The sequence below is a fragment of the Canis lupus genome, chromosome 14 (genome assembly GCF_011100685.1).
Source record: "Canis lupus familiaris isolate Mischka breed German Shepherd chromosome 14, alternate assembly UU_Cfam_GSD_1.0, whole genome shotgun sequence".
NCBI classification, from domain to species: domain Eukaryota; kingdom Metazoa; phylum Chordata; class Mammalia; order Carnivora; family Canidae; genus Canis; species Canis lupus.
The window spans coordinates 32,563,442-32,591,326 of NC_049235.1; the positions used below are offsets into that span (position 1 = coordinate 32,563,442).

General features: G+C 35.6%; 1 protein-coding gene and 1 long non-coding RNA gene across 10 annotated transcripts in view; one reads left to right on the plus strand and one right to left on the minus strand.

Moving 5' to 3' along the window:
• HDAC9 (histone deacetylase 9) overlaps positions 1-27,885 on the plus strand; it is a 911,202-nt gene that overhangs the window by 116,619 nt on the left and 766,698 nt on the right. The gene's annotated exons all lie outside the window — the stretch shown is intronic.
• Positions 516-27,343, minus strand: LOC111098782. 7 transcript variants are annotated; one of them, XR_005369506.1, is made up of 7 exons: positions 27,176-27,343; positions 26,012-26,117; positions 24,029-24,092; positions 6,693-6,818; positions 5,124-5,213; positions 2,336-2,531; positions 516-728 (listed from the first exon to the last, which is right to left on the minus strand). It is a non-coding gene; the product is annotated as an uncharacterized LOC111098782 (long non-coding RNA). The 7 variants fall into 7 exon arrangements; XR_005369509.1 differs by lacking the exon at positions 6,693-6,818; XR_005369505.1 differs by lacking the exon at positions 2,336-2,531.

Consider the following 27,885-nt stretch of genomic DNA (forward strand, 5'->3'; position numbering starts at 1 on the left):
AATGGTCTGTCTGACTCATGCTATTTAATTCCAGCCATTCAGCTATGAAAAGCGGCATTTGACTTAGCCATAGCTGTTCTTTCAGAGATAAACACATGCCTCTGTCCATTCTTATAAAACAGTGATGCTTCTCAGAATTTAAACTCAGATTAATATGTGAAAAGGTCTAATCTCTCTCACTTCACCTCATTAAATACACTGTAACTAGTGTACTTAAAAAATAAAAGTCATATCAATGGAGAAAATCTCATTTTGGTGCTTTTCCAAAGGTAGTTAAGAATGATACTTATATGTAATGCTTTGAGAAACTGGTAAGTTCTTCTGTGATATGCAACAGCATAGGAAGCAAATGTTCACCAGATTTACCAAATCTAAATCCTACTTTTATGTCTTTAACAAACTAAGTAATAAGATAACAAAATAAAGAATGCAGCAGTTCTTAACTATACGCTGTCATAGGCAGCAAGAAATAAAGCAAAGCATTATTTTATAAAGACATCTTTAGTTGTAGTTCTGTTCACTCAAAGCAAACTGAGGATCATGGAAAGTATTTTATTATTTCTGGCTATTTGGGGAGATTACACTGTTGTTATTATTTACATATGGAACCACAAAATATTTTCCTGAAAGATAATGTAAAATGGTAGAAAAGCTTTTACTTAAGTACCATAGTTTAATAGTGGGCGTCTGCTGTCTCCTTAGTGACAGTTGATGTTACTTGCTGTTTCCTGGAAATGAAAGGGGAATGTGGATCAAAAATACTACTTGATAGTAAATTGATCATTTCTATTCTCTTGTAAAATAGTATATTTAAAAATGACTTAACCCCTTTTTACGTATCTCACATAGTGTAGTCAATTAAGATACAGATTCAAAGGTGAAAATACTGTTTGACCCATTTGAAGAAAGCATTTAACGTCATTGATGGGAGACATAAATCATCTAGACAGAGTTTCAGTCCTTTCTTTATGTGGAGAGATATAACTTGGAATGACCCAAGAAGGCTCATTAGTCAATATATTTAAGTTTTCTGTTAATGGGTGAGATCCTGTAGTTGGTGCTATGGAACGGAAAAGGATACATAAAAAGTGATCTCTGCCAATTTATCTCTTTATCCTAATGTGGGTGAATTGTTCCTTTTTCACTCTATGAAGGGTTAGTATCTTAATAAGTTGTCTGCTCTGCTTAAAAGATTTAAGAAGGTAGTATTGAGGATCTAAAGAAATGACTATGTCCTTGTCTTCAAAGAGTTTTTATCATTTGGCACTGAAAGGATACATTGTTCTTATGTAATTTAAGATGTGGTCCCAGAATATTGTGACTTGGACTACTGACTCCAAAGAAAATGAGGTAGATGAAGAGAAATCTTTTGTTCTCCTTATCCAATGAGGAACTTTGTTGCTTTTGTCTTCTTGAAGAGAAGACCTGTATTGGGCTGAAAATGTGTGTTACAGACGCTTGGACTCCATTGGCTTATTCCAAGCTGTTCTTGTCAATCATATTAATACATATTTGACAATTTCTGAAACATATCTTGTTCCTTGAGAATAGAGAAGTCACTCATCTTGGTATATCACATTAATATGTAAGATCTTTAGAAGGCCTATTTTTCTCCCTTTTTTCATTAGATAACCAGAGTCTTATTTCTGTAAATAGGTGTGTAGCAGTATGAGATGTATGAATGTATGTTAGTGTGTGTGTATGAGAGAGAGAGAGCAAGGGGAGAGAAGGGTAAGAGAGAAAGAGAGAAGCAAAAGAAGGGCAATTGATGGAATGATTGAGTGACTGATTGTATATGATTGTGGCTTTTCCTGAAAACTTTCCAGCTGTTGTTGGCATACTGAAAAGTTTACCCAAATCTCAATACTTGTCATGGTTTTCAGTTAAATCTCTTTTTTAAAAAGAGAAGCAGCAATATTATATGTACATATAAGCTGCCTTTCCAGTATTTATAAATCTTAATTCTTTTTTTATTGTATTGGTAAGACTGTCATGCTGTCATTCTAATGTTAGCGGTGGGCATATGTACATCTGAGTTTATTGAAAACAACTCTATTAAATGCTTAATAGGGTGCTAACTCTACATCAGACTATCCTGGTTTGCTGTCCCAGGGACATATATTCAGATAGTTAAATTTTTTTTGAGAGAGTGTTCTGTTTTAATTACTTTTGACCCATTGATCTCATAAATTTATTAGCAGACTTCCTAATATTAAATCATTTTGGAGTTCCTGAAATAAACTCAACTGAACATGTTTTATTATTATTTTAATACCCTGCTGTGTTTGATGTATATTTCATGTAACACTTTTGCTTCTGTGCTTATAAATAATACCTGTAGTTTTTCTGTTTTGTCAGCTCTTTTTCAGGTTTCAGTTTAAAGGTTACTGGGCTCATCATTTATGATCATACAACCTGCATGTTGTCACTTATCGTATCATTCCTTGTATAGCTATGGTAGTTTTGCCGATGAAGATAGTGAAGTATCTTGAGGAAAGGACCTTCTTCAAACACACAGGCTATCCTATCAGCTAGTAGAAAGATCAGGGTTACTTGGACATCCTAAAATAGATTTAAAAAATATCCCTATATTTTTCTATGCCTTCAATGTTTAAAGAACTAACAAATTAAAATCACCATGGGCTGGAAATTTATTTGGTAATAGTTGTTTACTTCCATCTTTTCTAGAATTGTTGGTCTGCTTTAATGTATATTCTGCTCTTCTGGGAGAATCTTTTAAGTTTGCTGAAATTAAAAAAAAAATTGTAAGGGGTGCCTGGGTGGCCCAGTCAGTTAAGCATCTGCCTTTGGCTCAGGTCATCATCCAGCACCCTGAGATTGAGCCCCAATCCGGCTCCCTGTTCTGCAAGAGCCTGCTTCTCCTTTTCACTCTGCCCCTCCCCCTGCTTGTGCTCTCTTGCTTTTCTTTCTCTCATGAATAAATAAAATCTTTAAAACAATTTTTTAGACTTTTTTTGTTTTTTTTTTTTAAAGATTTATTTATATATTTGAGAGAGAGCATAAGCAGAGGTGGGGTTAAGGGGAGAAGGGTAAAGGGGCAGAGGGAGAGGGAGAGAGAATCTCAAGCAAACTCCCTGCTGAGTGCAGAGCTGGTGGGGGGCTCAGTCTCAAGACCCTGAGATCATGACCTAAGCCAAGAGTCTGACATTCAACCAACGGAGCCACCCAGGCATGCTGAAACAAAATTTTTTTTTGCAACAAACTGTATGTAGCACTCTTTATAATTCTTTTAATCATTTCTATAGTACTAATTTTTAAAAAAAATGATTTTATTTATTTATTTGAGAGAGAGAGAGAGAGCATACACTCTCTGAAGATGAAGGGGAAGAGGAAGAGAGAGAAGCAGATTCCTCACTGAGCAGGAAGCCTGACTTGAGATTCCATACCAGGATTCCGGGATCACGACCTGAGCTGAAGGCAGAAGCTTAATGGTCTAAGCCACCAACTGCCCTTGAGTAGTGATTTTTTTCTCTCATTTTATTTTTTGGTCTTTGTCTCTTGAGAGCAAAGATTAGCTTTTTCTTCCTTCTCTCTCCAAATACCTTTGAGTTTATTTACTAGAAAGTACATATTTTAGTATTTTTAAAAAACAATTGTTTAGGGGATCCCTGGGTGGCTCAGCGGTTTGGTGCCTGCTTTTGGTCCAGGGCGCGATCCTGGAGTCCCAGGATCGAGTCCTGCGTCAGGCTTCTGGCGTGGAGCCTGCTTCTCCCTCTGTCTGTGTCTCTGCCTGTCTCTCTCGCTCTCTCTATCATGAATAAATAATTAAAATCTTCTTAAAAAAACCCAATTGTTTATATCTTTAGCATTTCTTTTCTTAACTTTCCTTAGCTATAGCTTATTCTCTTTTTAAAAAATTATTTACATATTTACATTGAATATTCTGTTAATTTATTTTTATTATTTATTTGCAAAGAGTCTTTCTAGCTAGTTTTTAGGCTTTCAAGTTTACTATCACTGGAGAATTCAATTTGTAGGACTTCTCTGCTGCTAGACTAGTACAGCTATGTTAACCTGTGTAAGAATTCTTTGGGAACATTTAGCTTGAAAAGTTGAAACTGAAGTTAAAATCTTCAAATTTGTATCAGGGGATCCCTGGGTGGCGCAGCGGTTTGGTGCCTGCCTTTGGCCCAGGGCGTGATCCTGGAGACCTGGGATCGAATCCCACGTCGGGCTCCCGGTGCATGGAGCCTGCTTCTCCCTCTGCCTATGTCTCTGCCTCTCTATCTCTCTCTGTGTGACTATCATAAATAAAAAAATAAAAAAAAAATCTGTATCAGGATTACACTGACAATGTCTAGTGTTTTAAAGCAGCATTTTGTTTTTTCTCTAATTTTATTATTATTTTTTAATTATTTATTCATGAGAGACACAGAGAGAGACAGAGAGAGAGAGAAAGAGAGAGGCAGAGACACAGGCAGAGGGAGAAGAAATAGGTTCCGTGCAGGGAGCCCGACAGGGGACTTGATCCTGGGACTCCAGGATCACGCTCTGCCGAAGGCAGGCGCCAAACCGCTGAGCTACCCAGAGATCCCCCTTTCTCCAATTTTAAAAGCAGTACACATTATCCAAAGAATTTTGGAATATATGAACACACTTTTGATTACCACTACCGTATAACAAATTACTCTAAAATTTAATAACTTAAAACAACAAACGTTTATTTTCTCATAGTTCCTGAGAGTCAAAAATCTTGGAGTGGCTTTCCTGGGCTTTTCTGGCTCATGTGTTATACTGGCAATGGCTATTGTCATCTGAAGGCTTGAGCAAGGCTGGAGGACCCTTTCCTAAGATGGTTCACTTGCATGTCTATTGGTTGGAGGCCTCAGTTGATCTCTGGCTATTGGCAGAAGGTCTCAGTTTCTTGCCATGTAGATCTCTTCACAGGGCTGCTTGCTTCTGCCAGAATGAGTGACCCCAGAGCCTGAGGTAGAAGCTCTAATATCTTTTATGAACTACCTTTAGAAGTAACATACCAACCCTTCTGGATTCCATTAATCCCAGTTTACCAGCCTTGATACATTGTGGGAATTTACAGCACAAGGAAGTGAATGCCAGAGGTGGGGGTCATTGGGTCTCCTTGAAAGCTAGTCATCACCTACCTCAAGATATAAAAATTATCTTTAGTCTACCATCCACATGTAGTAGATCTTCCAGGTTTTATTTTTTTCTCCTTCCAATGCGGATGTAACCTTGAACATTTTTAAAAAACAAATTAGGGTACGTGCTGTTTTTAACTTTTTCTCACATAACAGCAGATCATAAACAATTTTCATGTATGAAATAGTATTTCTAAAATAGGATTTTTATATGTTTGCTTAGCATCCATTCTGTGGGCATGCCATAGTTCTAACAATCTACTGATGTTTTATAATTAGGTCATTTTGAGTATTTGACTATTATAAATTATTTATTTTTTTTGCCCTTAAATTCTTGAGCACATCTTCTACCATTTACCTAAAATAAATTCCTAAAAATGTTATTGCTGAATTGAAGCATGTAAACATTTGAAGGCTTTATACACATATTGCCTAAATATTCTCTAGGAATTTGTATTAAATTTATGTTCCTATTGACATAATAAAACAATGTCTGGGGGCATCCCCAATGGCCCAGCAGTTTGGCGCTGCCTTCAGCCCAGGGTATGATCCTGGAGACCCGAGATCGAGTCCCACGTCAGGCTCCCTGCATGGAGCCTACTTCTCCCTCTGTCTGTGTCTCTGCCTCTCTCTCTCTGTCTCTGTGTCTGTCATGAATAAATAAATAAAATCTTAAAAAAAAAACAATGTCTGGCTTATTATATGCTTATCAATATTTGAAAAATAAAAGGTACTATATTTGAAAAATAAAAGGAGCCTGATAGGGAACATAGTAATTTTTATTTAATTTTTATTTTTGAATTTCTTAATAAATTTATTTCTTAATAAATTTCTTAATAAAGTAGGATAATTATTTGGCAGCCTTATTTCTGAATCCATGTATTATTTTTCTCCTTGATTTTTAGAAGTATATCTTCCTTATAATTATTTTTAAAGATGCAGGTAATTCTCAGTTAAAAATGTTATATATAGAAATATGAAATATTGAATTCAGTATTGAATTATATGAAATATATTTCATTGAACTTTTGCTTTGGGACTACACAATGGGACTGTTCTGTGGAGAGCTTGAAAATACTGGAAAGTAATTAGATGAATGAAGGACTTTCAAAGTACTGATCACTTAGTTTAATGGTTACTAAACTAAAGTCTCCCTAACTTGTATTTTATTATTTGAACATTGCTAGAATAAGGGGTTATGAGTGAGAAAAGATGCCTTTTTTACTTTGTTGTCAGCCATCTGCCAAAATTTGGTGAGTATTGAAGAATATTTGTCCAGGGCTAAAGGCATAGTTGAGAGTTGTCTAGTCGTCTTTTAAAAAAACAAACAAACAAACAAACAAACAAACACACAAAACAAAAAAACACTCTCCGCACACTCATGGCTCTTTTTACTTGAAAAGTCTTCCTTCTCCAGCACATATCATTGGTGTTCTCAGTGAGGTATAGAAAAATTGACCCATTGACAGTTTTCTGGTTCTCCAAAAAATTTCCTTTTGATGATAATTGATTTGAGACTTTAAATGTTATTAAGAGACTTAGATAGTGAGCTAGGATTGAATAAGAACACACCTTGTCTGATGAGGGAGAAGCAACATAAAGCAGGGAGACCATGCAATCTGAAGGGCCTCATTTGATGTGCATACTTGTTACTTATTTGCTTTTTGACCTTGACCCTTTTATTCTCCATCTTCTCACCTATAAGGAAGGAGCAAAAATGCTTCTTTTGCTACATTGTTTTCAGAATTATATGCTATACACATAGTGCCTGACGGACACAGTGCAAGGTTACTCCTATGAAGCAGTAAGTACAGAAATGTATACTATTCTTGGAAAGTGATATTTTCACAAGATCTAAACAAAGTGAAAAATTAAGTCATTTTTAAGTGAACATTAAATTTATGCCATAATTCTTTTTTTTTTTTAATTTTTATTTATTTATGATAGTCACAGAGAGAGAGAGAGAGAGGCAGAGACACAGGCAGAGGGAGAAGCAGGCTCCATGCACCGGGAGCCTGACGTGGGATTCGATCCCGGGTCTCCAGGATCGCGCCCTGGGCCAAAGGCAGGCGCTAAACCACTGCGCCACCCAGGGATCCCTATGCCATAATTCTAAACAAGAATGTATATGGTAGATGAGGGGAGACATGGACAAATACTTATTTTTTGCACCAGTGAAGAAATTTCCTGCTATTATACTTTAAAAAACTTTTCTAAAGAATTCAAAATAGAGTAATATTAGCCATGACTTTCTATTCCGAACTGACCATGCCAGGCAAAGCAAGTCATAGACTAATAGTATGAATGTAAAAAGGAACCTGATAGATGGGATAAATTCTGTGGAACTGGCTCTGAATGTATGAATACATACACATTCATGATTTTGTTGGGTAGGTCTTGAACTGGATTTATTTTGTTTTGTTTTTGTTGTTTTTTTTGAACTGGATTTGAAGAGTGAATTAGCTTTCATAAAACTGAGAGGAAGTGTTCTAAATCTGGGGGTGATATGAATCCCTGCACAGAAACTGATACACATGTGGTGTTTTTCCAGGAGTAAACTGACCCAGCCTTCACTAGAGAATCTGCGTTTGAGATTCAGGATGGATAGGAGAGATGTAATCAGAATCTTGATTATGAGGCAGGACAACTTAAGCAGACATAAGAGCATCACTTGAAGCTTCTGGAGCAGGAGAGAAGTCATGATTCTGGGGTTTGAGGGACTTTAATCTGGAAATAATGCAGCAGATATGAAGATGGCATGCTGAGAGTTAACCCAATAACTCAGAATCAGGTGATCAGATTCCAAACATTGGATCCATCACTTCTTTCTTGCTCAATAACTTTTAGTGGTATGTTGTTCTTCTTGTTCCTTTATGAATTTATTAAAAAAATTAAAATGTGAGGTGGTTGATTAATGGTCACATTACTTTGTGTGACTTTACTTTTTAAAAAAAAAATTAGCATGTTATTTTTCAAGAAGGCCAAGAAAGCACATACTTCAAAAATCATATAACTATAATTATACAATTACAATTACTGTAATATTTCAATTTTTTTCTTTCTTGGGATGCTCACTCTTAATTATCCTGGCTACAGATAAGCTGAAAAGGGAGTAGCATATTTTGAGGCCCTTTATTATATTTTCATTAATATTAGCCTCAGCATCCCATTTAGTCTTCACACATCCTTATAAAGCAGGTGATGTTTTCCCATTTTACAGATGTATACACTAAACTTTCTCAGAATTAGATCTCAGAATTAGATATCTGGTAAATGTTGGTGTAGAATGCTCTGCTTTTCAACACGATGCTTCTTAAGAGAATCTGGGGGACGTACAATTTTTGGCAGGAGGAATGGGTTCTAAACTAAGAACAAGTAATGTTCATTTTTTATGCCATAGAGATAGGGAAGTTAGTCTCTCTTGGAGGAATCCAGCTTAATTTTTTCTGAGGGGTATAATATCTAGTCATATGGCTGTTCCTCTGCTTCCTGAGGAAGTGAAATTGTTCACTAAATTGGGTGGTGGCCTTCCATATTTAAATATAGTTAGAGCTTGCTTAGTAAAAAATTAAAAAACCATGGGAAATGCAAAATATTTGCTCTTCAGAAGATTTTAATGCTCTTCATTGATGAAAAAGAGTATCTTGTTTCTACTATAATAATTATGAACTTTCTACATAACTATAGTTTCTGAAAGAAATGAATTCATTTACCATTAATGAAAAGAAATTACTTTTTCTCCTGAAAATTATGATGCAAAGCACAGGTTTTATGGGCTGTAAGGAAGTCCTTCACTTTTAGAGTATAAAAAACATTTTGAAAGCTATATTAAATTGGACCCTTTCTTATTGCTAAGATTTCTTTAATGCTCTGCCTGCTATGGGTTATAATTCTTGGTTTCAAGTCCTAGTGAAGATGTTACTTGCAAGTTAAACTCTAAGAAACATGCTTTTGAATTCTTTTATAAGTGGCTCTTCTAATTGCAGTTCTTTTAAAGAGGAAGTTAGCACTTAAGTATCTATTAATTCTTGACAAGGACCTTATTGAACCTAAGCAAAAAATGTTATAAAAAGTCAGGTAGCTGTTAGCATTATGTGAGAATCTGAAACTAGGAGAGTAATTAAGAATTTCTTAATCTTTTATTTTTTCTAAAATGGAAAAGTCTCGTTTTTTCTTTATTATAAAAGCAGTTCTTAAATGTTGAAAAGTGTTCAAACAATACTCAATAGTATAAATTAAAAAGTGAAAGCTTCTTATAATCTTATCCTGAAATATTCACTGATTACAGTTTAATCTATTTTCTTCTAGAACTTTTTTTTTTTGCAATTATGAACCTATATTGCTACTACATATGTTTGAAATAAGGTTGATTATACTGCATATGCTATTTATTTTTTTTCCTTGCCGAATATTGACCAGTTGGTCTATTTCTGCATTATAGATTTACCTCATAGGTATTGGTTTGTTTTGCTCTTTTAATAGCAGTATGGAAAAAAAAACACCCATTTTGTATTTTTTTGTACTTCTCTATTTCCTCAGGTGAAATTCATGCCAATAGAACTGTTAGGGAAAGGTAATGCATGTTTAAATTTAAATATTTACAGGCGTACACCTTCATAAACCACTCTCTAAAAGGTTTTACCAATTAATTGTTTCATTAGTATTGCATGAAAAAGTTTTTTGGCTTTATTCTATTATAATACTGTGAATAATTTTGCTGATCAGAAAAGAAAAAATACATATGTCTTTGATTACTGGTGATATGTTTGTGGGACCTTTATATTTCTCTTGGGAATAGCTTGCTTATGACATTTGCTGCAATTTTAAGGTGCTTATTTTTCATACTAATTTAAAGAGCTTTTTTTTTTTTTTTTTTTTTTAAGAGAGGGAGGGAGAAAGTAGAAAGGTGGGTTGGAAGTGATGGGCGTAGAGAAAGGGTGAGAGAAACTTAAGCAGGCTCCAGTCCCAGCGTGGAGCCTAACACAGGGCTTGATCCTACAATCCCTGAAATCATGACCTGAGTCGAACTTATGAGTCAAATGCTTAACTGACTGAGCCACCCAGGTGTGCCTTAAAAAGCTCTCAATATATCCTTGATACATGTTATAAATCATTATATACTTTGAATTTTATGTTTTATGTGATACTTGTTGCAAAAACTTGAAAAATGGATATATTCACATATGTTCATTTTGCTTCTGGTTTCTGGATTTTCTTTCTTTCTTTCTTTCTTTTTTTTCCATCCTGGATTTTGTTTCTATGCTAAGAATAAAAACCACAAGTAATATATTTGTTGAGCACCTAAGCCCTTTGTGAGCATGCTCTCATTCAATCATCCTAATAACTCTATGAATAAGGTACTGTTAATTCTTCTTTTATAGATGATGAATAAACAGCTTCTTTAGGGTTATATAATACTAAGTGATGGCATTACCATTCAAATACAATCACATACCTCCGTAACCCCAAGATTTCTGATACAAATAACAAAACATCCTGCATTGTTTCTACTTTTTGTTTTGTTTATAAATTTTTAAATATAACAATCCCTATAAAATTCATCATTTTTAACAGTGTGAGGAATAATAGAGCTTTTTAATTTTATGCTAAATTTATAAATACATGTGTCTGTTTATAGACTTTTTTTATTATAATGATCTGTTATTTCTCTACCAATATCATACTGTTTAAATTAGCCTAATTTTTCTCTTTAAAACTCTTCTTGATTATTCTTACCTACTTTTTCTTTCAGAACCAAATGTTAAATTCAATTTATAAAATCTCTCTTCAAAATAGTTTGCAATTGTACTATTAACATCTTTACAATATTAATCATCTATTCAGAAAGATAGTACATCTTTTATTTAACCTTTTTAGTAAAGTTGTACAATTAACTTCATTTCAGTTTTGGACATTTTATTTAAGTACATTTCTAGGTTAAATCTTGATTATGTTGGTTATTCAGATTTACAACTGCATGCCATTTTGTCAATGATGTATGATACTTGTCATTAATATTTACCAAGTTGATTTCCATTTTATGATTATTATGTTAGTTTGTGTCCTCTTTTTGTATACTAATTGTCAGAGAGGAAGGCATGGTTTCAGTATCTTGGTGATCAGAGGCTCTACTTAATGATCTATTATCTGAAAATCTAGTTTCATTCATCTGCTCATAGTTATTGGTTATTTGGATTCTGTAAATCTATTTAAAGTTAAATTTGAAACCATAATGATCTAAACTGGAGTTTTTCAAAACTGAACTGAATGTCATGTAGCACCATTGAAATAGGCAGAATTTCCCATTTTAATTGTCAGCACAGGGACGCCTGGTGGCTCAGTGGTTGAGCATCTGTCTTTGGCTCAGGGTGTGATCCTGGGGTTGGGGATTGAGTCCCATATCATGCTCCCTGTGGGGAGCCTGGTTCTCCCTCTGCCTGTCTCTGCCCCTTTCTCTCTCTCTGTGTCTCTCATGAATGAATAAATAAAAAATCTAAAAAAAATTGTCCACACAAATACATCTGCCCAAACAGTGTGATTTTTTTCTCAATTATGGATCCTTTTGCCATACATGTTAGTTATAAGTAGCTTTTGTATTCTCTTGAGATTGAGGGCCACAGCAACATCACACATACATAGCATGCAGAATCTCTTTGCCATTCCTTCCACTGCTACCGTGTTTTAGATAACCAAAAGAAAGGAGGCTTTAGTTTGCATTTTCTTTACAAAGTGTGGCCAAGAACTGTAGAAGCAGAAGTGAATGGTAAGTGTTTTAGAAATTGAATTTCTAAAAGAAATATGAGGCTGTATAAATATAATTATAGTAGTGAAGGAAGGCCAGAGGGAATCAGAAAAAGGAGAAAGGATAATAAAGAGGAGATGAAATGGAAAAAGAGTATTGAGACACCCTCCCTCAAAAGAGCTTGAAAGGAAGTTGGAGGATATGGGAAATGGAAGATGAACAAAGGGGGATGGCAGTATGAAAAAAATGCAATAAATAAAGATGATGAAAATTTAGTAAAACTGACTGATCCTTGCAGATATAGTTGGCTTAGAAAATAAAAAACTAAAAACCTCACTGATCTTTTCCTTTAAACTGCTTAGTATCTAAATAAAGAAGTTGTTGATTTCTCTTTAGCAGACTATTTTAGCAGTGCATTTTGAAGATTTCTTCATGGAACATTAGGATATTTTACTACCTGACTGAAAGTGAATAAACAGAACTGGAGGATTTCTGCTTTGCACATTTCTGAAGCTTTATTATATCCTTATATAGGTAAAGAGAGAAGTTATACACAGAGTATGCCAAAATGACCACATGCTTCACACTTGCACTACCTCTTTTTATGAAGCTAAATTTGGAGTTTTCAAAACCTCCTGTTTAAAAATACATGCCAAAAGACTTCTGCTTATTGCACATTTTGTTCCTGTCCTGTACAACTTAGATCTTCATTTACAATTCTTTTTGGAATGTTTTTCCTTTTGTCATAAATACAAAAGGAAGATATTGACATATAATCCTTCACTATGTTTTATGCAGTAGCATCATAATTCTCAAAATTTGAGAATATATATATTTTTTTCTTCAAGTCTAGAGACAAATCTTACAAGAACGTTTAATTATGTATTCATGCATATACATGGACTTTTAAATATAATTGAATGAATAAAAATGAAGTTGCCACAAATTAGTTTATGCAAGCATTCTTCACTTAAAATAACAGATACTTTACAAGAAAGAAACATTCTCTGACAGATTAATCCTATGATTTATATTTTTCAGTTAAGTATCATAAAAATTATAGATTTGTTTTCTCAAAAGGAAAACTTGTCCCTTGATTTTAAATGAGATGTCATATTCAGGAGTGTATCAGTCCTTTTAAAATAATATATTTAAACATAAAATAGTAATTTTATAAAATTCATTAGAAAACATATTTAGAATATTAATAGCTATTCTTATGGTCAGTGGAAATGTTAAAATTAGAGAACTAGAAACTCTCAAAATTTAATTAATCTACCCTCACTTCACTCATTAACCCATTAATCTACTTTCCAAAATGCCAGCTTGCCTCTTTCTAACTATCTTGAACCATATTTAACCATAACATGTCTACACTTTATTGTATGTTTCTGGACAAGATAAATTTAGAGTATGTGAAGTTTAAGGCTAAAATGTTGGTGAAATTGCTGTTTAAACTATGTTTTAAATGTGTGATTTTTTCTGCAGTGAACTAATGGATAAAAATGATCTGCAAATTAGTGAATTCTTAATGTGCTAGCTCATCTGTTTCCAATTTAGGGTTTATTTCAATAGAGTGCTATTTAATAAAAATTTTAAAAGTATATTAGATTGATGTTACAAGCCTAAAATTTATTAGATAGAAAATATTAGATGGGATTTGATAGTAAGAAGTATTTTAAGAGTAGTTACAACCTCACTGGCGGTAATAGTTGTGCCTGAATAGTGGATAAGATGGAGGGATGGCACCTAATTGTCTATTCATTAAATAAACAACAATTTATGGAGCACCTGCTATTGGCCAGGCACCTGCTAAACCTAGTACTATAGTAGTACACCAGACATGTATTCCCCATCTTTTGGAGCTGATAGATTATTACCAAAAATAGTACATAGATATGCTAATTTGGGGGTTTGAGTATTCTCAATAAAAATGCTTTTTGTCCTTGTTTGACTTCTGAGCAAAGTGAGATATGGTGGATGGGAAACAAAATTATAATTTAAAAAAAATATTTTATTTTATTTTTTATTTATTCATGAGAGACACACAGAGAGAGGCATAGACATAGGCAGAGGGAGAAGCAGGCTTCCCATGGGGGAGTCCGACATGGGACTCAATCCCAGGACCTGGGGATCACAACCTGAGCCAAAGGCAGACGCTAAACCACTGAGCCACCTGGCTGCCCCACAAAATTATCATCTTTATACTGATATAGGTGGCATTAGACTGTGTAGCTTGAGGACAAGTGGGCTTTCTAATATTGAACTTTTTCTAATACTATGAGAAATTTACTCAAATTGTTTTGAGAGTGGTGGGCAACTATAGGCTCCTCTGTGCCTCCTGTGACGTTAATATCATTGAGAAGTGAAGCACATGCTCTCTGTGGGTAGAAGGGTTCTTTTCTCCCCGGAGAAAGACACTGCGTTACCTTTTTAAATTCACCAGGTCTGTCCCTCCTTCTTTGGGGGAAGAGTAAGAGTGTCACACTACTAGTGTTCCTCCCATGTGAGAGAAACTTCAAGAGTGGGAGAGAAGCACCCCTCTCTTGAACAGTAATGGTGTATAGTATGTTAGAGTTTATGAGAAAGGAAGTATAGAATGCTGTGGGAACATAAGCTAGTTTAGGGCTTCACTGGAAGAGAGATTTAGATTCAAGAGTAGAGGCTAGTGTTAGGGAAAGAGTTTGGGGGCAGGGTGAGAGATATTTTTGATACATCTATAGCATTCAGAGCAGTTCACCATGGCTGATCACAGCCTAGACTGTGAGACAGAGTGGAGAGGTGTATGAGCTGTGGGCAAACCTCAGAGAATGTGGTGAGCCAAACTGGGGTGAATGAAGGGCAATTGGAAACACTGAGAGTTTTAAGCAGAGCAATAACATAATCAGATTTGTATATTAGGAATATCATTCTGGCTGTAACTTGGAGGGAAGCAAAACTGGAAGAGAAGAAGAGACCTGTTAGGAAAGGAGGTTTAAGGTTGGGAACGTGTAGATTAGCCTAATTTTGTACATTTGCCCTTGCAGGGCAAGACACTCAAGTAAAGATATTTAGAAGGTTAGTTGAATGCATACATGTAAACCTGTTATGAATGCCTTAGATCTGAAATACTGATCAATATATTTATGTTAAGCTAGGGCTGCTGCAAATTTCCTTAGACTTCTCATCTTCTGACAGAAACTTTTTAATACTCTTGAGTATTTTCCTTAGTAGTCTGGTGAATCCAAGTATTTGAATAAAAAGACTAAAAATATTTTTGAAAGAACGTATAAAAATTCACTGTTTACTGTAAGATGCTATTGATATCTTGTGAGTGTTCTGGTACATGGGAGAACAAAGGAAAAGCTTATTTTTGAGAAGACACATTTTCATGGAAACTGAACATGCTAAAAGTACATAGTCCTACCCAAAATGCATCGTACAACCAGTTTCTCTTAGATGCTGCCAAAATACAACTACTTAAAGGCTGCACTATTTTAAAAGATAATTTGTTACCAAGTTTGTTCTTAGGTACAAATAAAGAGCTTGGAACTATATATCTGATAAAGCTTCTAAGTCTCTATGAGAAAGTTCTTTGTAAAGATAATCTCGTACTACCTAGCCAAAGGTACTTCAGCATGAACCAACAATGCAGCCTGCTGCCTGCTATCATTTTTCCTTTATTAGAAATATTATCATATTATTATTTTTAAAGCTTTTATGTACTGTTTTAATAGCTTTCAAAGATTTTTTCCTAATATTTTGAGAACTTTTGTTTGCATTATTGATATGAAGCAGTGTGACCTGCTAGTGCTTACTGGATGAATTATATGCTTTGAATGTCTCTTTGTCTAAGTCACTGTGCTAATACATTTTTATTCACTTTCCCTTGTGTTATAATAATTATATTTAAGTTTCATGGCAATCTTCTCTAGGCTATATGTGCTCAAAAGATTTATTTGCATTTCTTTCCAGAATAAATCAAAATAAATTTTGCTAGAAGTGGCATCATATGAATTGAGTTTCTTTAGCTTGCAATTCCTCCTAATCACTGAGCTTTATCTGGTGGAAATGTTAATGTTTGGTTGCAAAAGAATTGCAAACACCTTTATTTATTTATTTTTTTTGCAAACACCTTTAAACCCACTTTAAGTCACATATACTTTCATGGAATAAGAGTGACTGCTTAATACTCAAAAGATTTCACTATTTCTATTCTGATTTTGTGATTGTTATTGTTTCCAAGCTATTTTCTATAAAGAATAATTATCTTTATAAAAAATTACATTGTAATTTATGGATAAATTCATTGTTAAATAAAGCAGATAAGCTTATGAAAATGAAGCTTAAAACTCCATTTTTGTGATAGGTATAAAACTCCTTTGATTAAAAGCCATTTTTGTAACACCACATCACCTAACATACAGTTTCACCCATACAACAATTTTGATGTTCTCTGTCACTGTTATAAAGGAAACCCGTGACATTAGAAGGAAATACTTCTAGAGAAAAAAAGGCAAATTATGTTTCCTTCCTTCCAGTGAGGTTGTCTAGAAAGCTCAAGCTGGCTGTGGGGTGGAACCAAGAAGTGAGAAGTTCTCCTTCAAGAGAGGAGCTGCAGTGTCATGACTTCTTCCTTCTCAGCACACCTTCTTTTTTTTTTTTTTTTTTTCTCTATGCCTCTCTTTGGTTCTGGGATTGCCATGAAAATGCATGTGCCCTCCTACCCTTATCTTTATGTTTTTACTAGGAGGAGGGCTTGAATTAGCACAAAGACTTTGAGCTCAGGAGGAGAGTTTAGTTTGAGAAAATTAGGCCGAATAGGATAAAGTTTACAGCCTACTAAACTGTTCCTGTTTAGTCCATGAGTTAGTAAAATGGAAGTAATGTTAACTAACTGCATACCCTGTGGAGAGTCAAAACTCAGCATGACTCCTGCAGAGGAGGACCTAGATTTTGTGGGTTGTGGATCTTATACAGTTTGGGGGTCCTCTTTAAGAGAAAGGATAAAAAATTACAAATAACAAAATGGATGAAAAAATCTTAGAAGGTGCCTAGACAAGGAAGGAGACCTGAACCTAAGCTTCATTAATTCACGGTAAATACACCTCTGGCCTCATACATAACCTTGTACCTATTAAGTTAAATTCTGAATTGGTAATAAAAAGAAATATTTAAAAATAAGTTTGAATGTCCCATTCTTCAGGAAACCTTTCCTGCTTTTCTCCAGTGTGATTTCACCATGTCATGTAGACATGGTGTGGTGATGATGCACTTGCAACATGCACTTAGATTCTAAGCTACAGGCACACTGAAATGTTTTGCTCAGGGATGTGTCTTTTGGGCCTAGCGCTGTGTGTGGAAGTCTGTGTGGTTGTTTAAGCTAGAATGGAAGGATGCTGGGGTCATGGTACTTTGAGCATCTTCCAATAGCAGCAGTTATGGTGCTGGACTTAATGTGGTAATAGAGGCCTTTAGTGCGATTACTTTCAGAAAACAGTTTTCATCAGTCATATGGACAGCAGCTGCCAAGTTCTGTTTTACTTGATGTTACTTTTACTTGATGTTACTTTTACTTGATGTGTTATATGTGGGAAAGATGATTTTCAACTATACAAAAAGTTTATAAGGAATAGGGTAAGAGTCCATCCCTCTGGTAGGAAGGAGTAATTATAACAGATCTGAAGGCATGATAAGATACAAAAGTGCCCTCTGAGGATATTTTACTTCTCCATGAACTCGTTAAAAATGTATTTCTTAAGACAATAAGATCAAGGCAAACACCATGGAAGGCACAATTCAGAGATAAATTCTCTTAATTTGATGAAGTTATACTTCATCTAACTGGGTGATGGGTTTTAAATTATAAGTCTGTTTACAGATTTTACAGTTAAGACCTGTAACTATATCTAAAAAATACACAAGAAATACATTGTTTCTGTTGAAAGGTATCTTGAGCTTAATATATGAAGGGAGAAAAATATTGGCTTTTCTTTTTTCTCCAAAGGAAGTCTATATGGTTTATGTTTAGTATTTATTAAGACTTAAGTTTGGTTTTTTTTTTTTTTTTTGTGTGTGTGTGTGTGTGTGTGTCTTTATATATCCACACAATTTATTTTCAATACCCAAAAAAATGTAGGATCAATTTTGCAAATACTGTCCTCTGTTGCCAAAGGAGAAATGCCCTCTAACAAGAAATTTAGGGATTGATAGAAGCTGTATGAAAGATGACTAAACGGGCTATGTAATTTGCAGTGCTCAGTGCAAAATGAAAGTGTGAGAAAACCCTTTTTATAACAAAAATTAAGAATTTCAAGACCGCAACAGCAGAGCACTAAACCAGATATGGGGCTCTTCCAATCTTGAGGTGCTATGCAGCTGCATGGGTCGCATGCCTATTAGGCTGACCCCGCAGGATGTCTTTGCTTGTTTTATGAAAGCTGCTGTTAAAGACCTTACTTGCTATGTTGCCTGGTGAATTATACAAAAAGATTTAAGTGATAAATTCCTCTTTGATCACATCACCAGAATAGTGTTCATTCTAAATGACTTAATAGGTTTTTTTGAGCTACCACAGATATGTGTTGTGCTCAAATGGGGTTCCACAGTCTGGGTTTTCTTGTGCCACTTCTTCTTTATTTGACTTAGGTTTTGTAAGCTGTGTTAATGGGTTTTGGGCTTTTGTGTTTTAAGCCATCTCAGATTTTCTCTTGAAAGTAGGTAAAGAGCACAAATAAACAAAACTTTTATAAGTGGTTTTAAAAGTTGGTTTAAAAAGCCTATCATCATCAACAATTTTACTGGGTGCAGTAATAGCTCCATTAATGAAATCAATGCATTCCAACAACATAATTATTTGTTAGAGACTTCATAACCTCAGGCAGAAATAATCTGGGAAGGAGAAGGATGCATTCCAAATAAGTAAGAGTACAGAACAGAAATTTCAAATAGCAATAAAAATCTTAGTCTTGAGAAAAACCTTCAGCAGTTAAGGTTAAAGGAGATGAAGACTAGGGCTTGGTTTATGCTTGGGAAAGGAAAATCCACTGGGTACACGAATAGAGGGTAGGGACCTGCTGGCAGACAGCCCTTTGTTGGGGTGATGTAGGCTCACTTTAGCTGTAACATATGCTTTTCTATTCCCTAAAGTTTCCAACAGCCTCAGCCAGTGTCCCAAAGGAGCAAGGAGCCATCCTGATTTACGGAGATATGCTCTGTACCTCCCTCCCCAAGTCATCCCACAAGAATTAAAGTGGATTGTCCTTCATATAGGACTGCTATGTTCAGCTGTACCTTCCTCCCCAAGAAGGAGCACCATATAAGCTAGTGTTGAGGACAACCTAAGAACCAGCTTAAGTAGACTTAGTAAACAGACTCATTATTTGGGCATCCTTTAGAATGAGAAAATGCCTTTCCTTATTAGGAATAAGAAAATTATTTCTGATTAAACACCTTTAAAAATCAAAATACTTTGAGTTAATTTCAGTGTGAGTGGGTAATGGTTCAGGCAAATGGTAAGAGTAGTGATTCTTCATTTTTTGATGGGTGCTTGGTAGATGAGGGCCCAGAGCCTCTATATATGAATTAGAAGCTAGGGAATGGGAGAAATGGATGCAGAACAAAATACAGTGTTCTTCACTACATTGGTTTTGGTTTAGGTATCCTCTTCCAAGGGTGTTTGTTAAATTGAACTGTTATTTATATGTGTTAATTGAAGTATTATTTGATTTGAATGTAATCTTCTCTAAGTTTTTCTTTAGGGATCAAAAATATTTGTATTGCCTTCTCAAACCTAATAGATGTAAAATCATATATGAACACATGGAAAGATACACACTGATAAATTAGATAACATTTTTATAATAGTAAAATGAGAGCTAGTTAATTTCCATTAAAGATAAAATGGGTAGCCCAGGTGGCTCAGTGGTTTAGTGCTGCCTTCAGCCCAGGGTGTGATCCTGGAGACCCGGGATTGAGTCCCACGTCGGACTCCCTGCACGGAGCTTGCTTCTTCCTTTGCCTGTGTCTCTGCCTCTCTCTATGTCTCTCATGAATAAATAAATAAATAAAATCTTTAAAAAAAAAGATAAAATAATGAGCACATTTGTGATTTGTACTGCTTATCATAATTATGAGATATGACATTTAAGCATATATAAAATGAGACTTAGCCTGAACTTTCACATTTAAAACACTTCTAAGTGTTTACCTTCTAAGTCCAAGTTGGAGTATTCTTTTTCCTAGTTACCATGAGGCTTGACTGTCTTCCACCAAAATATGTTGAGTGCCTGCTATTTGCCAAGCATGCTGCTAGAGGTTATAAACCCAAAAGTCCCCAGGGTTACAGTATAGGTAGTACACAGTATGACTGTTACCTCTCTTCAGTGTTTCTGCCCCTTATTTACCATAGGCCCTAGTACTTCCTGAGATCACCTTTCAACCACTGTTTACAAGCCTCCACATCTTAGGAAGATTATAGTCTTCTTTCTGTTGCTATCTTTTCTTAAAAGCTTTTACTGTTTTCCTATTTGGAACTAAATCACTTCCTCCCTTGTGTTTTCCAGATCATTCCATATTTTACTTTTCTATCATTGTCGTTTCTATTCATGTCTTTATTCCCCACTAGATTTCAGGTTCCTGATGACATGGATTTTTATGAATTCTTGGCTCTCTCGTCCTCATGATATTAGCAAAATGCCTTTCCCATAGTTGGTGCTGATTGCATTAAATCAGATTGGATTAAAATAATAGTTAACCATTCAGGTTCACAGATGGTTGACCCAGTGTGCCATAAAATCAAGCTGAATTATTGTTAGCATTCTTAATTTATATTTATTGCACAGTGTAAAATTTAATACCCAATGTCCTGTCCCTGAAAATCAACTATTGTTATTCTTTTCTCTTGCCTTTTCTAGTCTGGTCTTTTTGCACGTATAATTTCTATGAATCTGATCACACACCCATAATATAGATTCAGTTTTGAGTTCTTTATTCTTCTTTCAGATATGTAGGAGGCTCTTAATTAAACTAAAGAAACAATAAATTTTGTCAATTTTTTAGAAACTTTGTAAGATTATTGCCCAAAGCAGCCTTTTATTTCTGAGAGAATTAAAGAATTAAAGAAGCATGTCTGGAGGCTTCTTATCAAGTTTCAGAAAGTACATCCTTTCTAACGACAGTTCATAAATGATGCCCACGTATATGTATCGGGATCACCTTTCAGAAAGTACATCCTTTCTAACGACAGTTCATAAATGATGCCCACGTATATGTATCGGGATCACCCCAGACAGAGCTTATTCTCCAGTGTAACAGCAGTGTCTAATAATTTATGATGAAATTCTAATTATTTTAATGGGATTATTTTGCTTCTTGGCATATCAAGCAATTTGTTTTACACCTTTACTCATTATTTTTCATTTTTAAAGACTTAAATAGAGGAGACATGATAGAACAGGAGTCCTGTTTCATCTCTTGGACTGTTAATTATGCCATGGCAGTTTCAGTACTGATGAGACCCCCAAGACAAATGAATCTTGTCGGGTCATACTTGGTTTAACGGATTTCATTCTTTATACTTCAAACAAGTTTTCTTAGAAAACCATTAATCACTAAACTATGGATTAAATGGTGACAATAATGGAAATATAACCAACAACAAATTGTTCATGGTTGGCTTCTTCAAGGATTTGACAGCTAATTTATAAAACAAGTTATTTTTATATAGTAAGATTTTGTGACTAAAGTAAAATTGCTTAGGCAAAATGCTCAGCATTATTTTGTAGTCTGTGGGGGAATGATGTATGCATAGACCTTCATCCTTCTCCCTTGACCCCTTTCCCTGCCACTTTTTGCAAGATTTCAATTGGTCCTGACTCATTGCCAGCATGTGCCCTTGAAACGTTGCTAAGTTTGCTAGTATAAAAGGCTATGAAATCTGTTTTATCTTGTCAACTCAGAGTCTGCATTGGAGAGCTTTCAAGCCATATTGTAGGATACTTGGCAAATAGGTAAAACAAAATTCCAAAGATTCTGTTGTAGGACAGTGATAGTACCTTTTTAGTTCAGGACAGGCATACACTGGGGAGCAGTTGGAGATGAGGAGAAGGAATTTTGTGACCACGTGTTAGGGGGCTTTGAAAGCCAGAATGTGAGGTTTGTGTTTTATCCATAGATCTGTGTGACATCTCAGGACCACCTATTTGGGATACCCCTGGAGCTTGTTAAAAATGCCCCTTTGTGATCCCTCTTCAGACCTATAGTTCACGTTACTGAGGGGTAAGACCCCGAAATTTGCATTTTAAATAAATATCCTAGATGATTCTTATCCCACTTTATTTTTTTTATTTTATTTTTATTTTTTTAAAAGTGTTTTCATCACCTTGCCTTCATTCTTTTTTTTTTTTTAAGATTTTATTTATTTATTCATAGAGACACAGCTAGAGAGAGAGAGGCAGAGACACAGGCAGAGGGAGAAGCAGGCACCATGCAGGGAGCCTGATGTGGGACTCCATCCCGGGTCTCCAGGATCACACCCTGGGCTGCAGGCGGCGCTAAACCGCTGCGCCACCGGGGCTGCCCCTTATCCCACTTTAGATTGAAAATCAATCCTGCAGGTAAAGAATTTGGTAATACATCATGTGTGTATGTATTTTAGTATGTTTTATTCAAATGGTAACATTTTTATGTGGTATAAAAGGGAAAAGAAAAATACATTTTATTGCTTTATTACAAACTGACACTGGAAATAATCTCTCAAAGGCCCCATGTGTACTACAAGCAGTGGTTTGCTGGTAAATGTTTAATAACTAGCTCTCTGAAAATGAACAAATAAGACCACACATAAGTCCTGATTTGTAGCATTTGTTGGTTTCAAACTACCAACTTAATGTCATTAAATGTAGAGTTGGGAAGACATGTACACAATTGGTTCTAGTTTCCTACTGCCCATGAGTTTAACTCACCTCAGTGAGTGCCTGGTAGTATTGGTAGTATTGATGAATGTTAACATTGTGTGCATGTATGTGTCTGTATTACATACATAGTCATGTTGTATGATTATATATTGTCATATATACTATAGTATTATAATATAATATATATATTTGTTGTATCCATATATATGAAAGCAATATTTTGTATATATATTTTGGTCACATGTATCCAGTTTTTACAGAGTTAACTATTTAGGCTGATAAGAAGTTATGTGGATGATAACAGATATTTCACCTTAAATATAACCATTAATGGTTTTCAAATATTACTCTTCAGTCCTGCAGATATTCTGAGATTGCCATGGCAGGGAAGATAATATCAGCCTTATTTAAGAGCCGAGAAAACAAAGCTGATAAATTTTAAAAACTTATCCAAGGATATGTGGCTGACTTTTAAGAGATAAAGCTTGACTTAGAAGTTTCTGGACTCTGGTAAAATCATTTTCCTTCACTCTACTCTAGTACTTAAGCTATAGGATACATAGAAGGGGAGCTATATGTACAGCGCTGAGAAAATAACACTATAAATGTAGCAAAATGATAATTTTGAGATATTAGTTGAAGTGCTCCTACAACCCTGTGTTTCCTTGTGTTATATACTATTTAACATATCTCCAGGTTGAGACAGGTAGGGTTTTGATGCCACCCTCATTGCCAGTTCTTTTCTTGCCACATGGAGTGATCGAGAGCTCCGGGAAGATGATTCAGAGAATGGAAGAAAGCTAATGAAGAGCTGAAGTCACCCAGAATACCTCTAAATGTTTGTCAGTAGGTCTCAGGGTATGGTCCCTAAGACCAACCGCATCACCATCACCTGAGAACTGATTATAAATGCACATTTTTGGGCACCCACCCCAGACGTACCAAATCTGCAACTGTGGGGCCATTGCCAGTGATCTGTAATCAACAGGCCTTCCAAGTGATTCTCTTGCTTGCTGAAATCTGAGAGGCAGTAGGCTAGGTCTTATCCCCCAGACCCAGAAATCCCAGAGGGGTTGGAAGGTCTTAAAGAGAAAACTTGGCTGTCTCATTCCAAGTTGACAGACTTTAAATCAGAAATAACTGAGTAATCACTAATTTAATTGCATTTATTTGAAGTGACTCCATTAAGTTGTTTGCTATTAACTGGAATTGGGGATTTAAAGTAGAAATTAAGTTTAGTTTAAGGGAAATTAAGATAGTTACATACACACCTGGGTTTGTGGCTTATACAATTGAATTTTCTATGTGCACTTTGAATGAGCTTGGAATTTTGTCCTGGAATGAACCAAACAGATGAAGTGAACATACAGACTTCGAACCTCATGCAGTGTCAGATGGCAGTTCATACACTTGACTGAAATAAGACTCATTATTTACAGCTGTGGACTGGGGAAGTAAAACATTTGGAATATGGCCAAGCATGGTCCATGTGTGATAACTGTACCATAACTTTGGCCCCCTCCTGCCCCCGGCTCTGACTACCCTAAGTTGACTCATTGTGCTTTATGTTTCTCCTTCAGCCTGGTGTACCTTCAACCATGGTCTTAATCAGAATGACCAACTTATCCCAGTTTGCCTGAGATTCCCCCCTCCCTTTTTTTTTTAAATAGACTGCATGCCCAGCATGGAGCCCAACATGGGGCTTGAGCTCATGACCTTGAGATCAAGACCTGAGCTCAGATCAGGAGTCAGGTGCTTAATCAACTGAACCATCTGGGTGCCCTTAGATTCCCCTTGTTTTAAAGTTGAAAGCCCTTGACAGCTCTGTGTGCTGGGAACCTCTTAGTTCTGGGCAAACTGGAATAGTTGGTCATCCTAATATTAATTTACTCAAAACCATAACCAGGTATTTCTTTTGCTTTTTTTGCTGGTACAAGTTGATCCTATGTCTCTGACAGGCTGGTAATCCCAGTTTATGCTGCTCTTGGGGAACTCCAGGGGAACTGACTATAGGAGTTCCTGTGAAACAATCATTTATGTCTTGTGCACATAATATTTGTAGAAGCCATGATTAGCAGTTATTTTTAGCACCATTTTAAGTATTTTTACTGATTTGGAGATATCTAGTTACATATTACTGAGATAGCCTAACTGCACTTTATTAAAGCTTGGAAACATCTTGCTGTTGAGTGACTTCAATTAAGGAAAATCACTTAGAGTGAGATTTAAAAGCTTGCCATGGCACTGGGGCATTGATTATTTGTGTGATACCTGAAAGTGGGGTGTCTACGAAAATTAATCCTCCACTTATGGATGGGATATGGGGGTTCTGAGATAACGAGGAAGAAAAGCACATCTGTTAGCCTAGAATTGAAATGATAAAGGCACCTTGGGGAGTTTATGGCCAGAATAAAAGAAAATAATTCATGGAAGATATTTTGAAGAACAAATGGATGAAGTACTAAGCTGGATGATTGAGAGATTGATGATGCCTTTGATGAAAGAATAAGCAAGTCTAAATGTAGACAGTTGAAGTGAACTCAGCGTTAGAACTGGTAAGTGTCAGGAACTCAGATGATCTAAGTAGTTTGAGATTTGAGTTAAAGCTTAGGAGAAAGGAGTGAGCAGCATATGCCCATTAGTGTTCTCTTATTAAAGGTGATGGTTGAAACCTTGGAGGTGGCATAGTATCCTTGAATAGGTGTGGCAGATAATCATCAGGAGCAGACAGCTGAGTTGAGTAATGTCAGTGGTCATAAATCTTTTGATTATTCTTCGATACATTTTGATGTTTTGTAATTAACATTTGTTCAGGATTTTATTGTGGTTTATTCCATGTTATTTTAGCAACAGAAATTTTAGTGAGCCAATTAGAACAGTGAACTTGATTGCACATGCTAATGAAGGTCTTCTTAATTAACTTTTTAATATAAAAATGTCATCAAGTTCTTAAGAGCTATTTACTGCTACCATGATAAGGAAATTAGGTTTTGGGAATACTAATAATACTCTAATCCCTCAATTGCTATAGCATTTGCAATTCGCAGAGCATTTTACCATTTATTATTTCATTTCTCCCTGACTAAAACTCTTTGAAGTAGGTGGTTTAATCCCCAATTTATAGATGAGTAAACTGAGGGAGGCACAGAGTGATGGCGTTGCCTTCAAAGATATATGGTCAAATAAGTTGTAACCAAGTCAGGTCTTTTGGTTCTTTGACCAGTGTGTTTTCCATAGCATCATAAATGCCATACCTTTACTCTCGTGTTGTGAGTAGTTCCTCTAGTATTTCCCCAGCATAGTGTAGACTTTAGAAGCTTGCAAAGATGTGCCTTCATTAATCACAGAAAGACAGCCCTTCTAAACATAGAAATTTTAGATGGATAAATACATCTGACTGCTATGCGACTTTGGTACTACAGATTTCAGATTCAGTCATCTTCACTGGGAACCCAAGAATAAAATCAGGCTGACTGAGGGCAGAAATGGCTGAGCCAATTAAAGAAAAACCCTAGGAAGCCAGGATTAAGTAGCACAAAGATGCAGATGAATGAGCTGATGAAATTGCACCCCTAGCTGAAAAGCAGCACACTTTCAGTAAAACCATAGAATGTTCTGCTAACTTTTAGCAGTGGGAGTTACATAATCTAATAATTAATTGTCTGTAGCTTCTAGGCCTATTAGGGAGGTGTGGAGCAGACTCCAGAGGCAAATCCTGACTTGTGTGGTGGTCAGGAACATTGCCTTAGGAACTCTGCTTCATGATGGTAGTGCTTGCAAGTTGTTTTTCCCGTAATTTCTAACCCCAGGTACGATCCTTCCCCTGCTAATGGGTATTTTAAGTGTATCTTAAAGATGTCTTAGTGGCCTTTCACTTACAGTTGGAAATTGCCTAGTTTATCAAAAAATACTTCCAAGTGTCAAATTTAGCACTTGGTGTTTTTTTTTTTTTTTTTCCCCCTCTGAAAGACAATGCCCAAAATAAAAGGTAACAGAATTTCCCCAGTAACTGGAAGAAAATAAGGATTATTGCAAACAGAAGGAGAACATCCTTTTAAAATAGTTTAAACTTCCATAAGAACTAGAAGGAACCCCATTTTATCTGGGTTACTTTGAACAGACTGTTCCGCCACAAAGGAGGAATATGAATTCTGACTTGGAAAGGAAGAGCCCCTGGAACCACGCAGCATGAAGGGAGGTTAGAGAGAGGCTGCAAGCCCATGAAGGCCTTCAGTCACCAGGGGCCATACGTTTCGTTTTGATGTACATAAAAGCTGACCAAGGACTTTGTGAAAACTTTGAGCTGCCTTCCTGACCACCTTGGTTTCTTCCCTTCGCCCATAGATCAGCGTCATTGACAACCCTGTTCTTTTCAAGTGGTAAAAGAAGTTAAAAATAAAGTTCTATTTTAGATGTACCTTTGATTTTCTTCAAAAACATTTCAGATGATAGGAAAGAGAAATACAGTGATAAATTTTAGTAGCGGCCTGGCAGAGTCGTCCTATAGTTTAATCAAAAATGGGCTCAGCTTCAAATATATTAAGTTGCCACAGGAGAACCGGGAGTACCTTTTGGGAACAGTTAATAGTTCCCGGAATTTTAATCTCCTTTTATCATAATACAGGATGAAAGTTCCAAGGTAAATAAAGATGAACAACGTTTAAAGGAATAGTGCTGCATGAAATGTAAGAGGTGACATTTTTGAAAGGAGTAAATCCTTGTACAGTTTGCCTTTCCAATGAGATGTATATTTTCTCTGGATAATTTAGACAGCAAATTCCAGTGTTTCTAAAGTCCATGTTGCCGGTCTCATTTCCTTAATAATGTCATAAGAGGTCTTTTAACTGGAAACTTTATAAAGGTGTAAATGAAAATACTACTTGGGATCTAAATTGGGCATTTTGGAATAAATTAGTTTTTAAATGTTTACCTATTTCTTTGATTTATAACTGTATACACTACACAATCAAAACTGCCCTAGTATTCCTCACTATTCTTCCCACTTGGGTATTGATGAAAGCCTTAACCAAAGGTGGCTACATTAGATTCTTCTATTTCAGTTGTGCTTGGATATTATCTTTTGTTATGGTGGGTTTGTACTGTGTGATGATTTTCTATTCTATGCTGC